At 42.7% G+C, this 19447-nt stretch overlaps 1 protein-coding gene across 4 annotated transcripts in view; it reads left to right on the top strand.

The window, feature by feature from the left end:
• The window catches only part of LOC124619553 (synaptotagmin 1-like), a 473464-nt gene that overhangs the window by 62518 nt on the left and 391499 nt on the right, over positions 1-19447 (top strand). Inside the window, exon 1 of one of the 4 annotated variants that reach the window (XM_047146031.1) lies at positions 15714-15934. The exons of 1 other annotated variant lie outside the window; for it this stretch is intronic. The gene's annotated coding sequence lies outside the window, so the exon portion shown is untranslated. Of the gene's footprint in view, positions 1-15713; positions 15935-19447 lie in introns of those variants that run through there. 2 more of the 4 variants (XM_047146030.1, XM_047146028.1) reach the window with 2 other exon arrangements.

The following is a 19447-nucleotide window of genomic DNA, read 5'->3' as shown; positions in this document are numbered from 1 at the left end:
GGCTTTGGAGTTCCTTGTGTACTGGTAGGGTGGAAAGTAAGTCGTCTTGTCGGTGGGTCCGTTGACTGTCTCTTGGTTGGGTTGCCGGCGGATCGGATATAGTTGGACTGACTACCTGTCTCCCCTAAGCGAACATTAATATTTCAAGCGCAGACCGATCCTCTGAAACTTCTGAGCGCCGCTGGCTGTACTGCCTTTTCTTATTGGCGTTTGATTGTGTAGTTTAATGGCTCATAGTCAATGGTTTGAATCTGTATTCTTTTAGTTGGGTTATAAATAATGGGACTTCAGCCATTTTAAAATTAAAATTCCTTACTTATCATGACTTGCATTGTTTGGGCCTTCAGCCTCATTTTAAATGTTATTTAAGGATAAAAGCTTGCACCTTCTGCCTTTTGAAAGTTCATTGTAGTTGTATTTTTCAATCATGGGCTTTCAGCCTTCTTAAGAATAAAATTCCTTACTAGTTAAGTCTTCGATTGTTTGGGCCTTCAGCCGCATTTAAAATATTTTTGGATAAAGCTTTGGGTCTTCTGCCTTTTGAAAATATATTGTTGTTGCGTTTTTCAGTCATGGGCTTTCAACTGTCTTAAAATTTAAATTCCTTACTTGTTAAATCTTAGATTGCTTGGGCCCTTCAGCCTCCTATTTTAAAATTATTTAAGGATAAAGTATTGAGTTTTCTGCCTTGTAAAAATTTATTGTAATTGTGTTTTGAATCATGGGCCTTCAGCCGTTTTAAAAGTAAAATTCCTTATTGTTAAGTCTTATATTGTTTGGGCCTTTAGCCTCCTTTTTTAAAAATTATTTGAGAATAAAGCTTTGGGTCTTCTGCCTTTAAAAATTTATAGCAGTTATGTTTTTAAATCATGGGCCTTCAGCCGTTTTAAAATTAAAATTCCTTACTTGTCAAGTCTTAGATTGTTGGGCCTTCAGCCTCATTTGAAATATTATTTAAGGCTAAAACCTTGCGCTTTCTGCCTTTTGAAAATTTATTGTAGTTGTGTTTTAAATCATGGGCCTTCAGCCGTTTTAAAAATTAAAGAGGTTGTGCCCTTAAGCCATAAGATTGTGTGACATATTCAGTCGATAGTTATGGTCGGAAATTTGCGCTGTAATGTTTGGGCAACTAAATAAAGTTATTGTGTTCGAGTATAACTGACAGATTCCCACTACCTGTTCTGTCCTGCGGATTTAACCAGGCGTTTCATACCCTTCTAGAGGTTTCCAATTCACTCAAGATTTATTGTTGCAACAGTGCATATGAAGTACATGAAATGATTACAGTTACATATCTACAGTACCAGCGGTTCTGAGGTACCAGGCATCGAGTAAGCCAGAAACATCCATATCAGCATGTAGTGTAGCCCTCACGGGCGGCAACGCAGGCGCTTACTCTGGCGTCCAGTGGATCGTAGAGATGGTGAAAACTCTCCTGGGAAACTTTATTCCATGCCTGCTCGAGCTGTTCAGGTACTTCTGTAAGAGTTACAATAGTCACTTCTCCTCCCACCACACCCTACCCATGCTCGACTGGGGACAAGTCCAGAGATCACGGAGGCGAGGGAAGTTGCCGCACGTCTTGCATAGTACGGTGAGTTTCACGAGCAGCGTGTGGGACGAGCATTATCCAGCTAAACAGCAAAATGGCTCTGAGCACTAAGGGACTTAACTTCTGAGGTCATCAGTCCCCTAGAACTTGGAACTACTTAAACCTAACTAACCTAAGGACATCACACACATCCATGCCCGAGGCAGGATTCGAACCTGCGTCCATAGCAGTCGCGCGGTTCCACACTGAAGCGCCTAGAACCGCTCGGCCACACCGGCCGGCGATAAAGAGCAGGTCCAACAACATTCTGCACGCACCGAGCGCTGATAAGCACCCTCTCCAGAAGTGCCAAAGATGAGCTAAAGTTGTTGCTTATCGCACCCTAGTCCATAAGGAGTATTGGACGAATGCACTCGACGAGACAGCTTTCACCAGGTCTACGTCGTACGCGCAAACGACCATCACTTCCGTGCAGGAAGAATTTGCTTCCATCGATGAGGACCACTGCGTATCATTCCATCTTCCAAGTGATCCTCTGATGGCACAAGTCCAGCCCTGCACGTCGATGCTGTGGCATGAGTGGAGGACGGGTTAGAGGTGTGTGTGCCGTAGTCCCATTGCTAATGACCAGTTCGCAACAGTCCGTGTCGACTCGTCTAGGCTCACAAGCCCTCTTATCTGTGCTGTGCTAGCTGTATGGTCTGTCACTGCTGCCCTTACAGTACGACGATCTTGGAGGACGTCAAAGCAACGTACATGTCAAGAAACTTCCAGGCAGATTAAAACTGTGTGCTGGACCGAGACTCGAACTCGGGACCTTTGACTTTCGCGGGCAAGTGCTCTACCATCTGAGCTACCCAAGCACGACTCACGCCCCTTCCTCACAGCTTTACTTCTGCCAGTACCTCGCCTCCTACGTTCCAAACTTTACAGAAGCTCTCCTGCGACCCTTGGAGAACTAGCACTCCTGTAAGAAAGGATACTGCGGAGACATGGCTTTCTTGCATGAAGGCTAGTTCTGCAAGGGTCGCAGGAGAGCTTCTGTAAAGTTTGGAACGTAGGAGGCGAGGTACTGGCAGAAGTAAAGCTGTGAGGACGGGGCGTGAGTCGTGCTTGGGTAGCTCATTTGGTAGAGTACTTGCCCGCGAAATGCTAAGGTCCCAACTTCGAGTCTCGGTCCGACACACAGTTTTAATCTGCCAGGAAGTTTCATATTAGCGCACACTGCGCTGCAGAACGAAAATGTCATTCTGTAGACGTCCATAACCTCGTCTACGGGTGTAAGAATATTCATGTGACCACTGATAGCAGAATCGTTGCACAACTGACGAGCTCATCCGACATGTATGGCAGTTCTCCGAAAGGACAATCCCGCTCCTCGGAAACCCACAATTTGACCTTTTCAAACTCGCCAGGTTGGCTATAGGAAACACGAGAGCATCTCTGAGGTATGGCTGCGTGCTTGCATCACACGTATGCACTGTATGCACTACACGGGGCCTTTTGCTGGAAGCATTACGTATTAAAGAATAGACGCAGATGGTGCTATGGTAGCTATACCACTACACTATCCCTAACGTCCCCCACGTGGCATATGTCGTCATTGGATCAAAATCGACATCGTCTTTCTAGGTGTACTAATTTCTTTTCCGGCAGTGTAATTTTGCAAAAGGACGTTCATTATTTCCGTCTTTTCTGTGTCGTCATTCGTTTCAGTGCCATTAGGATCACAGTGTCCGCAAAGATGGATGCGAGCCTCTTACAGTTTTAACAAAAGACGAAAACTTCTTAGGATTACTGGCTTATGGCAACGCAGTGGCCGTCTTTTATTTTTTTACCACATATTTCAGCCTCCGATCACACTGAGATTTATCTTCACCGGAGGCTGAAACACACATTGATGGGAATGTAAGGTCTTGCACGATGAACACCTTGACGGAACGCTATCACACTGATACTCCAGTATTTTCATCCCTGTTGGATATGTTGATATAAATTTCATGCTTGTGCGAGCTTGTTTTCAGTACGTAAAGAAAGTCATTCTTACAGATGAAGAATGGTGTAACTACACTCATGCTCATAAATTGATAATGCTGAAAGTGAAATAACGCTCTGGTAGGCGGCTTGCGGGTTTAAATCACCTCGGGGTATGACCATGCGGTGCATTTGACCTGTGGTCGTCGCATGGTGGCGCTGGCAGCACTCCACATACCATCAGTGCCCGCAGACGGCCACGGAGTTCTGCAGGTAGCCCCCGGAGACCTGCAGGGTGTAGTCCACTGACCCCTGGCCACAGGAGAGCCCATAAAGCCTGGTGTCAACAACACAGTACATGGTCATTGGAACAGTGGTCCCAGGTTATGTTCACGGACGAGTCCAGGTATAGTCTGAACAGTGATTCTCGCCGGGTTTTCATCTGGCGTGAGCCAGGAACCAGATACAAACCCCTTAATGTCCTTGAAAGGGACTGTATGTTGGTCGTGGTTTGATGGTGTGGGGTGGGATTATGACTGGTGCACGTACCCCCCCTGCATGTCTTTGACAGAGGAACTGTAACGGGTCAGTTGTATAGGGACGTCATTTTGCACTAGTATGTCCTCCTTTTCAGAAGTGCAGTGGGTCCCACCTTCCTCCTGATGGATGATAACGCACGGCCCCACCGAGATGCCATCGTGGAGGAGTACCTTGAAACAGAAGATATCAGGCGAATGGAGTGGCCTGCCTGTTCTCCAGACCTAAACCCCATCGAGCACATCTGGGATTCTCCCGGTCGACGTATCGCTGCACGTCTTCAAACCCCTACGTCACCTCAAGAGCACCGACAGGCACTGGTGCAAGAATGGGAGGCTATACCCCAGCAGCTGTTCGACAACCTGATCCAGAGTATGCCAACCCGTTGTGCGGCCTGTGTTCGTGTGCATGCTAATTATATCCCATATTGATGACGGGGTACAAGCGCTGGAAACAGTGGCGTTTTGTAGTATATGTGTTTCGGTGCGGTTTTCTCAACCTATCATATCACATATTGATGTTGGAATACATGCGGCAGGAAACAGTGGCGTTTTGTAGCACATGTGTTGTCTCAACTTATCACCAATACCGTGGACTTACAGATCTGTGTCGCGTGTGTTCCCTATGTGCCTATGCTATTAGCGCCAATTTTGTGTAGTGCCACGTTGTGTGGCAGCACATTCTGCAGTTATCTTTAATTTATGAGCGTGACTGTACATGATGACAGCGGAGTGTATCCGACGTTAGTGGTTAATCGAAGTTGTCAGGTGCAGGTCGCAACACAGAATGCGCAGGGACGTGCACTTGCAACTTAACGCCATCTTTCGGGCACTGAGCCACACAACAGGCCGTGTTGCAGTGACTACGGAACGAGCTGTGGTGAGACACTCTGGAAAAAAGCGTGGAAAGAAGAGTAATGACAAGCCCGTTTAGAAAGACTGTACCATAATGTTATCGGTTGGATCTGACGAACGGTTTGTTAACAAGGGCTGAAATCCAGGTGGAGACTACAGGTAGAGTGTTACTACGAGCCTTTGGAGACAGAGTACTGGAAGATGCGTTGACATATCGAGTTGCTGTGTGTCGTTTGCCGCTTACATCATAACACAGGGATTTGCACCGTTTCGAATCATACTTACCTGGGACATTAAGTCGCATTCTGTGTTGTTCACCGATTATCCTGGTGAAAGGTCATAGGGAGCAGAGACCAATACGTCTCCAACACCTGGAATTCTGGTGTGGGATGGCACTGGATGTAGTAACAACACATTTGGAAGTTGCTGAAGGTAGGCTGATAGCGCGCCGCTATGTGACAAGATTGGCAATCCCTGTTACTATGCCACTCAAGACCAGGGTACCACACGGCGTATTGCAGCGGAATAAAGCAAGACCCTACGCTGCAGTTCACACCAAAGACCCATGATGAATATACAGATCCTTCACGCCTAATCCATCCCCTGACCGTTAAGTTTTCATTCAGATTACAGCAGGTGGAGTTCCAAATCTTGTTGAGAATAGTTATGGATCCATGAGAGGTACTGAATATATGCAAATGGAATCCTAAATAAGTAGCTAGTTTCGCTTGATGCACGGTAACACGTGAATATCTTTTTTTTTTTTTTTTGTTTGTCGTATATCCTCAGACTGGTTTGATACAGACATCAAAGGCTTCCTCTCCTATGCCAGCCTCAGCATTTACGCCCAACGTCCTCAATTATTTGCTGGATTACATTCCAGTCTGTGCCTTCCTCTACAGTCTTTAGGTTCTACAGCTTCCTCTAGCATCATCATCGTGTACCCTCTTGAGTAGGATATTTCCACCTACTTCTTTCCTCACTAATTCTACGCTGAACCACTTCACTTTTTTTTGTATCAGTCAACCTAATTTTCAGTTCCTTTCTACAGCAAGACATACCTAACGCTTCGTCTCTTTTCCTACCGCTTTCCCGATAGTCCATGTTTCACTACCATAAAATGCTGTGCTCCAAATATACATTCTCAGAAACATCTTCCTCAAATTAAGGCTTGTGTTTGAACCAGTACACTTCTCTAGGCCAACAATGCCCTCTTTCCCTGTGCTAGTCTGCTTTTTATATCGTCCTGACTTCGACTGTCACGGGTTATTTTGCTTCCAAGATGGTATAATTCATTTACCTCGTCTCCTTCGCAATTTTGAAATTCTCGCTTTTGTAATGTGTGCTACTTCTCATTAATTTTCGTGTTTCTTCGGTTTATTCTCAAATATCAATCAAAATATACAAAAAAATTAAATCAAGATTATACAAATCCACAAAATTACCAGCAATATTGAACCAATAAACGTCTACAATAAATGATATGATATAGAACTTAGATAATTATTATCATTGCGATGCTGCGGATGGTGAATACCATCAATGTATGATTAAAGTCTATAACATGCAATCTGCAGAAAAATATAGAAAAAAACAGAGCGGAAAAATGGAAAATATCTAATTCCACTAGTTATGAAAATATATTTGCTATCAACTTTCCTTTACAAGAAATAATATAACAGACGTCAGTCTCCATTTATTTAGGAGGAAAAAAATTTCACGTTATTGTTTGGTTCCTTATTTTTGTAGATTTGTTCAATTATGATACAATTTTATTAATTTATATAATTTTTAATATAAAATGCTGATGTTCAGGAAGGATTTTAGAGGTATTTTAAGTTTCTGAATTTTCACACAGGAATTTCAGTTTCTGATTTCTAGAGATTTTCACATTATATGAAATAGCATAGATATCATCTTAGATTCAGATATTTTTAAAATTTCGATTTAAAAGATGTTAGAAAAGGCATTAATCTCCTTGGATTTTATGCTAAATTTACATGTTTTTTAGTGATATAATATTTTGTGGAAAATTCTCTGGAGCATAAAAAGAGGATTTTTATAAGATTCTTAAAAAACCTTGAACATAGGTGTAACTTGATGAAACATATGTTTTAAGGAAGCTTTTTATATTAAAATATCAGCTGTACTAGAGCTGTACAAGAAGACCCATTTTATATGTACTGAGATGCAGCTACATTCAGAGGAAAAGCAACAGGAGAAATTCAACAGATGCGGAGACTGAGTTGGTTTGTATGCTTTTCGACAATTCCACTAGGCAGTTTCAAGATGTACAGCTTATTTACCAGCTGTCGGATTGTATTGTCAATGACTCATGGCGACCCTCTCAATAAAATCTTCGAGGAACTTCCACATACACTTAATCTCTAATTTGGGACTTTGAAGTCCTCTTTGCTTTGCCTCCTCTTTTGATGGATGATCAATGACAACATGATCCTTCAGTGCTGTCTATGAGTTAGATCAGCAGGTTGCTTTCCCGTTATTAGGTTTGGAGTTGAGCAGTAAATTGTAGATACTTCTTGCAATGATATCTTTATTGTTATGTTCTCCCCAGTAGTCTGTATCATGGCTTCGTTTAAAGTCCTGTCAAATCTGTCTACTACATCATCTGAATCATCGTGAAACGGAAACGAAGTAAGGTGTTCTGAGCCATTCCTTCTATAGCAATCTTCGATTTCCTTTGATACAAAGTGTCTGAAATGTTTGTCTTCGGAAGTCCTTCTATTAAAAAGATTTTTAGTGTCTTTTGTGGCTTGTGTAAATGTTGAAGACATTGCAAATATATTTGGGAACTTTTAGTATGCTTGTACATGTGCGAACCAGGATGATTTCCAGAACAGTAAAGTATAATCAGTCTCAGCCCTTTCCCATGTTATTGTTACCTGCAGCAAATTTTGAAAATAGGTTTTGGAGTTTAGTTTTGCTGTTTCACAAAAATCACATTGTCAAACCATTTCTCAGAATTCTTTCTTCATTTATGGTCATTTGGGCCTTTTATCTCATTGTGACCATGCTCCAGCATCCGTCATGAAATTTCAGAATTTCCTCTCAGTATATTCTGGGTATAATGACTCTTGTGAAACCCATCTGAAGAAGTAACAAGCAATGACGGTGGGGATGGTTGTCCTTTTGTCAAAATATGGCTTTAAAATTAAGTTCTCATTTGTAAAGGAGTTAGACCATCAATTTTACACATAATGATTGTCAGTGCCACATCTCTGCTCATGGTTCAGCCGGAAATCTGACCTGTATCAGATCAGTTATACCCTATCAGTGTGACTGTCAATCTTTGTAATCTCTGGACTGTCATCCCTTGCAGGTATGTGGTCGTATGAAATACTGAAACCGGAGGCTTACGATCTGTGATCAGTTCAAACCTTCTTCCATAAAGATAGTGAAATTCGTTGACCCCATAAATAATGGGTACTGCTTCCTTTTCAACGTTTTGTATCTGGCCTGAAGTCCATCTAAATTCTTGGAAGCAAAGGCCGTGGGTTTTTCTGGTACTTTAGGGCACTTTCGAGGCAATACTACTCTGATTCCATATGATGATGCACCTATTGCTAATATCATATTTTGAGTTGGGTCAAAGTGCAGCAGTTACGTTTCCTTGATAATTTCCTTCTTGAACTTCACAAGTGCTATTTCTTCTTCTTTAACTCATTTGAAATACATGGTTTTTCTTCAAATTTGGCGCAATAGTCCAGCGATTTCATCAAACCTTTTGATGAATTTGCTGTGGTAGATTAGATAACTTTTCCAGTAGATTACTTTTCTAGTTCCTTGATATAGTTTTTTTATTGCTTATGTACTATCTTCTGGTGATTTGATTCCCCTTACATGAGTGACACGGCACTGGTATTTTAATAAGTGTTTGAACAGTTCACATTACTTGCTGAGGCCATTTTTCTTCCAGTTGTGTGAGAAACACGCTCAAATTCTTCATGTTATCAAGCATATTTATATCTGTCACAATTGCCAAATTGTAGCCTCTACAAGTGGAGTACTGACGACCATCAGCTTCTAGGATTCTTTGTCCATTTATAACTGGAGAAATGCATTCGCAAAATTTATTATTGTAAAATGTTTTATTTCATTTCTGGCCTTTCATTCTTCAGGCCTTGGATACTGAGTTGTTTCTAGCTGTGGATTTACATGAACTTTGAAGTCTCTACAGGTTCTTATTGAACCATTCGGATTTTCTGCAGCCACAATTGGTGTAGCCCACTGGCCCACTGACTGAACATCACTGGCTCCCGTATTCCTTCTTTGGTCAGCCTTTCAATTTTGCTGCATCATCTTAGTATAGTGATCACAACGGAACTCGTGATCAATGGCTAGTAATCCGACAGCCTCTTGAAACAGCAGTGGAACAAGACAAAAATGACCCTCAGAAAAATATTTCAGCGGCGAACCAGAAAATACACAGATTTTAGGAAAACAGACTAATATTTGGTCAACAAGGATTTAAAGAAACATGGTGCTTTCCAGCCCATCTTCAAATCAACTGGAGAGAAAGTGTATTTGAAGAGCCCCTGAAACTGTTTACGTTTTAATACAACTTCTGCAATGTATAGAAGTATCGTGATTGTCAGGTTTGTGTTCAGTTATTAAGCTGTTACGATATCATTCTGCTAACTTAATACCTTGTTTTCTGAGTTAATGAACGTGTGTATTATTACACCAGCCGTCTCAAGAATTACAGGTAATGTGGTTGATAACCAAAACCAGAGCTCTGTATGATTTTGTGAACTGTGACTATGGTGGTTCAAATGTGGCACCTGATTCCCGAAATTATCCAGACTAAAAAAAAAAAAAAAGGATGTGGCACATATGACATAGGCATCCACAGGCCATGCATGTAGAAGTTGACTTGTTACTTTCCAAATATCTAAACTACTACAACGTGGGCTCCAAAAGTATGTTGATAACATCAGATAAGGACATGTGAGAAATGATAAAGATGCCCAAATGGTCCTACTACTTGCATCATATGATGAGTCTCATTTTGGAGTCGCTTTTCAAATTTCCACCGAAACTATGCACTCCTGATTCTAAAACCTTGTGTACAACAAAATATGTTGAGCTATAAGTGACAAAATTCCCTAGCGGACTCCAAGAAGATGACTGTCATGTATGGGTACTAGCTAATTTAATGACGTGTTCTCTCCATAAAGCAATCACTTATTGGAACTACTATAGGCTTGGTCATAACTGAAGAGTGGTCTGTATTGTTTTGGAATCTAGGACCTTGGCGCTTTTAAATGCGTTCCCTGGTCGGATATATTACTCAGGTGCAACATGGGGCGTGTCACACAACTCATACTGATTTGGATATTACAAATGTAGGTGTACACTTGTGATATCTTTTCCAAATATACACCTGAACTACTGCATCATGTCGCTGACAACAAGTATGTACATGAGACGAATCCCATTTGGAAATTTCCTTTACTGTCTACAGTCTCGACTGTAGATCTGTGTTCATCACAGGAGATATGGAACTGTCACAAACGATAAGTGGTTTTGAATTTGAGTCATTAAATGAGTTACGTCTGGTGCATTGTAACTATCAATTTTAATGAGATGTTATCTGTATATACCTATTAGACATCATAGCTTATACAGACTCGCCAGTTGTTTATATAATTTTGAAATCTGGGAAGGAGGCACTTGTAAAAGGTTTCCCTCCATCCTAGATATTACCCAGCCTGCAAATGCGACGTATGATACACATCATAGTGATTCACAGACTATACTGTGTCTGTGAATCACTATGTCTGTGTCCAGTTCTAAGCAAAGAAGGGAAGGCAGAAAGGTGGAAGGAGTACATAGAGGGTTTATACAAGGGCGATGTACTTGAGGACAATATTATGGAAATGGAAGAGGATGTAGATGAAGACCAAATGGGAGATAAGATACTGCGTGAAGAGTTTGACAGAGCACTGAAAGACCTGAGTCGAATCAAGGCCCCGGGAGTAGACAACATTCCATTAGAACTTCTGATGGCCTTGGGAGAGCCAGTTATGACAAAACTCTACCATCTGGTGAGCAAGATGTATGAGACAGGCGAAATACCCTCAGACTTCAAGAAGAATATTATAATTCCAATCCCAAAGAAATCAGGTGTTGACAGATGTGAAAATTACCGAACTATCAGTTTAATAAGTCACAGCTGCAAAATACTAACGCGAATTCTTTACAGACGAATGGAAAAACTGGTAGAAGCCGACCTCGGGGAAGACCGGTTTGGATTCCGTAGAAATGTTGGAACACGTGAGGCAATACTGACCTTACGACCTATCATAGAAGAAAGATTAAGAAAAGGCAAACCTACGTTTCTAGCATTTGTAGACTTAGAGAAAGCTTTTGACAATGTTAACTGGAATAGTCTCTTTCAAATTCTGAAGGTGGCAGGGGTAAAATACAGGGAGTGAAAGGCTATTTACAATTTGTACAGAAACCAGATGGCAGTTATAAGAGTCGAGGGGCATGAAAGGGAAGCAGTGGTTGGGAAAGGAGTGAGACAGGGTTGTAACCTCTCCCCGATGTTATTCGATCTGTATATTGAGCAAGCAGTAAAGGAAACAAAAGAAAAATTCGGAGTAGGTATTAAAATTCATGGACGAGAAGTAAAAACTTTGAGGTTCGCCGATGACATTGTAATTCTGTCAGAGACAGCAAAGGACTTGGAAGAGCACTTGAACGGAATGGACAGTGTCTTGAAAGAAGGATATAAGATGAACATCAACAAAAGCAAAACGAGGATAATGGAATGTAGTCAAATTAATTCGGGTGATGCTGAGGGAATTAGATTAGGAAATGAGACACTTTAAGTAGTAAAGGAGTTTTGCTATTTAGAATGCAGAAGATAAGGTGGGTAGATCACGTAACTAATGAGGAGGTATTGAATAGGATTGGGGAGAAGAGAAGTTTGTGGCACAACTTGACTAGAAGAAGGGATCGGTTGGTAGGACATGTTTTGAGGCATCAAGGGATCACAAATTTAGCATTGGAGGGCACCGTGGAGGGTAAAAATCGTAGAGGAAGACCAAGAGATGAATACACTAAGCAGATTCAGAAGGATGTAGGTTGCAATAGGTAATGGGAGATGAAGAAGCTTGCACAGGATAGAGTAGCATGGAGAGCTGCATCAAACCAGTCTCAGGACTGAAGACCACAACAACAACAACTATGTCTGTAGGCGACAGACACCAATTTGATCCTGCAGCCGCTACAAATCAAGACACAAAATAGCTGAAGACATTGGCTGCCATTAAGCGTTGATTTATATCAATGTGCAGTTGATTATTTGGGCTGGAACAGGTTTCGAACCCCAGTCTCCCGCTGACTAGGCAGATGCACTGACCACTACGCCATCCGGACACACTATGTCATATGCACACAGTGGTCTCCGAAACTGCACGGACTAGCCTAGCACGCCTCCCATCAGACCAAAATTCTCAACTTACACCACATACTAATGATGCAGTGCTACTGTTGATTAGCCTAATTACTCACGGCACGTCGGTTCAAATGGCTCTCAGCACTATGGGACTTAACATCTATGATCATCGTTCCCCTAGAACTTAGAACTACTTAAACCTAACTAACCTAAGGACAGCACACACAACACGGCACGTCGCTGATTCGTGTAAGAGTTAAAGCTTGTTGTGCTTCTCCCCTGAAGGGATCATTGGCCGCATATATATACGACGCGTGTTTTTTAAGTAAGTACCGATTTGAAATTAAAAAAAGACGTGCTAATATATCTCAATAATTTTATTTTTACATGAAAGCCTGTACCTTAATCTAGTTTTCTACATAATTTCCGTTAATATTGAGGCACTTGTACTAGTTTTTGAATATCCTTCTCATAGAAGTCTGCCGCCTGACTTGTTTACCACAACGTCACCACTGTTTTGACTTCGTCATCGTCTTGAAGACGCTGACCGCCCAGGTGTTTTTTCAAGTACAGTAACAGATGGAAGTCACTGGGTGCAAGATTGGGGCTGTACGGAGGATGATCTAGAGTTTCCCATCGAAAAGATGTGATGAGATCTTTGGTCTGATTCGCCACATGCGGACGGGCATTGTCTTGCAGCAAAACGATGCCCTTGTTCAACTTGTCACGTCTTTTGTTCTGAATTGAACGGCGCAGATTGTGCAGTGTGTTACAGTAAGCTGCTGCATTGATTGTCTCATTACGAGGCAGAAATTCCACAAGCAATACTCCTTTTCTGTCCCAAAAAACTGTGCACATGATTTTATGGGCAGAAATTGTTTGCTTAAACTTCAGTTTTCTCGGTGAATCTGAATGGCACTGTTGCTTTGATTCTGGTATGACGTAGGCCACCCATGTTTCATCGCTCGTAACTATTTGGCTTAAGAAATCATCACCGCCATTGTGGTACTGCTCAAGGAAAGTCAATGTACTGTCTAAGCGTTTGGTTCTGTGCACATCCGTCAACATTTTCGGTACACAATGTGCGCACAATTTTCGGTAATTCAAGTGCTCGGTCACATTGCCATACAAAACACTACGAGAAACATTAGGAAAGACATCCCGCAAGGAGGAAATCGTAATGCGTCTGTTTTCTCTCACCTTATTGTCCACTTCCTGCACCGAACTTTCATTAACGACCGAAGGACGCCCACTCCATTGTTCATCACGCACAGTTGTGCGGCTATCATTAAATGCACTCACCCACTTTCTTGCCATTCCATCATAATGTTTTGTCCGTAAACTGCACAGACACCACGATGAATATCGATCGCTTTTAGGCCTTTAGCACAAAGAAATCTTATAACAGCCCGTACTTCACAGTCGGCGGCACTCACGATTACCGGAGGCATCTTAAACACTCAGTACACAACGTAAACAAGGATGAATCAGACTGTAATGGCGTCATTGCGTAGATTAAGGTACAGGCTTTCATGTAAAAATAAAATTATTGAGATATCTTAGCACGTCTTTTTTTTAATTTCGAAACGGTACGTACTTAAAAAACACACCTCGTATATATATATATATATATATATATATATATATATATATATATATATATATATATATAACGAAAAGATCGCACAAACACTAAGGTCATGACATCCAATGATCCCTGCAGTGCAGATGACGCACAACTTGCTCGAACTCTTAAGGAAATCGACGATATGCCGCGAGTAATATGGATGATGAGCAGGGGCACTGTATCTTTAGTGTGAGGCTTAAGTTTGGAAGCTGAGTCTGATGGGAGGCATGCTAGGGTACTCCATGCAGTTGCAGTGACCACTGTGTACAGATGGCATAGAGCCGAGTGAGCAAGAGACTCAGGTTCGAATCCCAGGCGGACACAAATTTTCACCTTGCCCTGTTGATATATATAAATATCTTTAATTCCCTTATGTATCTAAACTGTAAACGTTCACTTTGAATTTACTTTTCGTATTTTCGTCCAAAGTAAAACATTATAGATTGAAACCATATGATAAAAGCAGACAGGGAACTTTGAGAGACAGTAAGGACGTTCGAGTGGAGTCCAACTTGTGTCACAAAATGGGTCAAATGGCTCTGAGCACTATGGGACTTAACTTCTGAGGTCATCAGTCCCCTAGGACTTAGAACTACTTAAACCTAAGTAACCTAAGGACGTCACACACATCCATGCCCGAGGCAGGATTCGAACCTGCGACCGTAGCGGACGCGCGGTTCCAGACTGTAGCGCCTAGAACCGCTCGGCCACATCGGCCGGTTTGTGTCACGAGTCGAGTCAGATTTGGTGCACGGCTACTGAAGAGTTTAGTAATGTTTGGACAGTATCCTATAGGGCATTATACCGACTCTTTCTGAGCCTGAAAGTACGATTTAAATTAGCGTTTCGACCGTCTGCCCATCACTCTTCTTCAGGCACCAGAACCGCTAGTTCTGGAGACGCCCGCCGGTCGTTGTGGCCGAGCGGTTCTAGGCGGTTCAGTCCGGAACCGCGCTGGTGCTACGGTCGCAGGTTCGAACCCTGCCTCGGGCATGGATGTGTGTGATGTCCTTAGGTTAGTTAGGTTTAAGTAGTTCTAAGTCTAGGGGACAGATGACCTTAGATGTTAAGTCCGATAATGCTCAGAGCCATTTTTCTGGAGACGCCTGTGGAGGAGTGGTCGCACAAGCATCTTTACTTTGAACTGCTTAGTGACGTTCAGGAAAGCGACGTTGGTTGCCACATGACAGCACAGGTAGGACAGTGTGTATGGGAGACTGTCCCAAGAAACCAGCAGTTTAGTCTACCTGAAGAGGATCACTCCAATGACGGTCGAAACGTGGGTTTTAACAGTGATTTTGGTTTCAAAATGACGTGAGTTGATGTCCAAAAGGATTTTTCTCGACCATGAAAGTCTCTGCACGTACTTTCACGATATGTTATCTGCAATTATCGTTTTTCGTAACTACCGTAGACCAGGCACCAACTGATGAGTGGTCTGGGTGCTCAAGAACGTCTCCCCTGATGGCAGAGGTGACCCAGACCCCAAACGGGACGTGCGCCCAGTGCCCTGACCCCTCCAGCCGGCTGCAGTGGGCGGCTGGGGAGCAACTAGGCCGCCGCCGCCACCGCCGTAGCTACAGCTACAGCTACGCCGGCGCCCTCCCTCCTCCCCCCCCCCCCCCCCCCCCGCCATCCAGCGTCGCGGCGGCGGGCGTCGTATCGATCGTCGCTGCCAGTGCGCACGGCGCGGCACGCACAGCTGGCGCCATCTTGCCCTGCCCGATCGCAGCGCGGGGCAGCGGGGGCGACGGAGCCGGGCAGTGATGCGATAGCTGGCCTCTGGCTGCCACCTGCTCCTCTGTACTCCACTGTACTCGGCGGCCGGACCGCTCCCCCCTGAGGCTCTCTCCCGCGACGGCGACGGCGGCGGCGGACGCGGCGCCTGCGAACACGACGACGGCGGCGGAGGCGGCGGGGCTGACGGAACACCCTCAGGCCTGAGCCCGCGGTCACTTCTCCAGGTGGGTCCCACGTCCTCCGCTTGCGTTCCGCCACCCCGCCCATTGGCGCTCACCTCTAGCGAAATGCCGCTCAGCTTATTCCGTGTGAGCCCGTACCACTCCTTTTCTTCGATGTGTCCGCCATGTTTCTTGGCGAAACCGGACTTGGTTCTCCTGCTTTGCCAGTGTCGCCACGTATCACTTAATAAGTAAAGACTCTCAAACTACTACCGCCGACGTCGCCTACTTCACTTGCCCGTAACTCTGAGAATAACTCAGCAAAACTCTTGATTAGCGCGTACACACAAGAAACTGATTTATCAGGCAACATAAAATAAATATCGCCCACTAAATCTCATATTAATGGGCACGTTACAGAGAATGTAGAGCATGGCGCCTGTATCCAGAAATTTCCAATACTCTAACGCACTAACGGAGCTATATAAAACCCCTAATCATTTTACAGGCGTATCTTGCAGAAATACAAAATAGCATCTAGACATTACTTACCTGCGAAACGAAAATTATTTTACATCGTGTTACAGCACAATCGCCTTCGCAGTAATACGGTATCGGATACTCACTCCCTACCTTAATCCACTCACGAACATTTTTGACATGTTAAATATGTAATAAATACAAACATAGATTCTAAAAAGGTTAATTATCACGTAAGTTACTATCTCCGTCGGGACTGGAAGAAATCGATGTATATTATGAAAGTCATCTCAGTATCTCTCCACATTTGCGTAAAGCACAATGTCGCCCACGTCACCTACTTTTGCTCGCTCGTGCGTCTCCGAATAAAACTCAACAAAACTCATGATCTTCACGTGCACAGACGAATCGTAGATATAAGAATTTCAAGTACGACACGGAAGCGTTTATCGCAGAAAATGAACAGTATGGTGGCTGTACCCAGAAATTTCTGACACTACTCCACTAAGGGAAATATGAAGGGCTTATTTCAATAGTGGTACAAGTCCATTACCTGCACTTTTCTGTCTATAATGCTTGTGAAATTAATGAGCCAAACAAACAGAAAGAAAGGTTCATCTCTAGCAAGAATCCGTGTGCTTGAATATTTCTGGTATCTTAACTACAGATTTTTCAGCTCTCATTTAACTTTAGGACTCTGTGTCTCAATATGAACAAAAATGGACTAGTACCACTATTGAAATAAGCTCATCATATATGAGTCACCTTAACACTTTATAGGCGTATTTTATAGACCTATGCGACACCACAGTACCCGTTACTCCCTAAGGGCGAAATATACTTTTTATACCGTACTGTTTCACAAATTTCGTAACTTCTACACTTCTAAGTTTCCACTACTCACTAGCAATTTAAAAACTCAGATTCATGTTCATTACACATGTCATGCGTCAAAGAAATCTCTCTCCTAACATGTTCAGAAACAACATGAATAAATGACTCAATAACGCGTTAAACGCAGCAGCTACGTATCAGCTTTGTACAACGTTAACAGTGCAATTTATAACAACGCAAGTCATCACAATTATTACTGACATGTTAAATGTGCAACGATTATGCACTTTGATCTGAAAATGGCTAATGAGCAATCTAAACTAGTAAGTACAAAATTTACTGTCTCTACAGAGAATGATAAATTTTGGTGCATTTTAAGAACATTGTCGCAGTGTTTTCCCATTTGATGTTAACCACAGTGTCGGCAGTTTTGCGTGTATTTTAAGCGATACGTTTCGTATGCTTCAATTTTTCATCATATGTCAGATCTAAACATCTCACCTATAAAAGGATGAAGCCATGATGAAAGTATAGACGACACTAAAAGCAACATTCCAAAAGAACAGTTGTGTGAAATCATCAAAAATCAGTATGAAAATTTCTTAATTTTTGTTTGACAACGTATTGATAGCAAAACTCACAACTAATGCGTTCTGATTTAGTTGAAGGTGGAAGGAAATAGTAATTATAAGCGCTAACTGTAGTTACAATACCCACTTTAACGGTATGGCAATTACTTCGGTAATATACTGCAAGATACAGCCAATTTCTGAGAGTGCGCCGTCAATCCGGAAAATCAGACCCATGACTTTTTTTCTGTTAATTGTGTGTTTCGCTGCCTCAGTAACCCCTGTGATTGGAATACACGACAGCTGTGCTGTAAATAAGAAATACAAATTGCAGCAAACCAGACGAGTTCGCCTTCTTGCGATACGCCGACTCGGCTGCGTCCGGCAGCGCTTGCGTACGCTATTGATTTCTGATTCCTTTGCCGCTTACCGAAAGTCATTACTCCAAAGATGGTTAACTTCCTGTGCATTTAAATCGGTAACTCCTGTCAAGTTTCTTTGATCCTTATGATCAAAGCGTACAGCGACTCTTTCTAACATGCGCCTACTTTGGCTATTATGTTTTATCTGGTACCGAGCTGTGCCCCACCTTATACTTCTGTAACTGCTATACAAACCATTCGTAAACTGTGAGATTTATTGACATAATCAATGCTCCTGTACCTAAAAATGTCTTGGTAGTACTCGCGGAATTACAGGCATTTATGTACAGGAATTAAAGAACCCTCATTTAAGTTGAAATTAGAAGAAGGGTACATTTTTGCGTCCCTCAGTTTGTAGCTTGCTAATAAAACTTGTTCCAGTTCCATGTTCCGAGCTTCCACCGAGAGTAATACACATTGATAACAAAATTCCTATGCTGGTACCGAGTGAGGCGGTAGAAATCGCTTCGACTCAAGGGATTCAAAAGCATTACTACAGTCTTTAGCTGATTTCTATTTGCTTCTTTAAACAATAGTATCCTGAAGAGGAAAAAAGTTATAATTTCTTACGACGTAGCATTAGTCCTTCTCCAAAGGTGAATGGTCAGTACGGGTGACTGCCATGGGTGGACCCGGGTTCGATTCCCGGTGTTACTAGAAACTTTTCCTTGTTTGGAAGACCGGAACGAGGCCCACTCTGCCTAGCGCGGCCAATGGAGGAGCCGAATGGTAGCTACTCCAGGTCACCACAGCTGACAACGAGAGAGCGGTGTGATGACACCACGGCTTTCCATATCGCATCCAATGACCCCATAAGGAGGTTGACACGGCGGTCGGTCGATACTGATGAACACTCTAGGTCCTGTGGACGGAGTTTACCTTGCGACACGGCATTCGATCACTACTATTTTAATATAAATCTAACAGTTCTTTGTTTTAGAGCACAAAGTTTATACTTCTTGCCTATTTTCATGCAAGGTCAATAAAAACCAAGTTGTTGAGCCCCATCAGAACATTAACCCTCACTCTCCATCCATCGATTCATTGAGCCTCCTGCATGTCCTCACGGCCAGTTTATTATCAATGCAAACGCTCAGGCTTCTGGTCTCTAGAGTGACACAGCAGTATTACGAGGGTAATCCGAAAAGTAAAGTATCCTATTTTTTTATTAGTACATAGACCTCTTTATTTCTACAATGGTTTACATCAGTTTACAGCTTGAACATTTAGCTATTTTTCGACATAATCACCATTTCTGTCGCTGCATTATT

The sequence above is a fragment of the Schistocerca americana genome, chromosome 6 (genome assembly GCF_021461395.2).
Source record: "Schistocerca americana isolate TAMUIC-IGC-003095 chromosome 6, iqSchAmer2.1, whole genome shotgun sequence".
Taxonomy (NCBI): domain Eukaryota; kingdom Metazoa; phylum Arthropoda; class Insecta; order Orthoptera; family Acrididae; genus Schistocerca; species Schistocerca americana.
The sequence above is the reverse complement of the archived record's forward strand: the minus strand, read 5'-3'. Positions and strand labels throughout refer to the sequence as shown.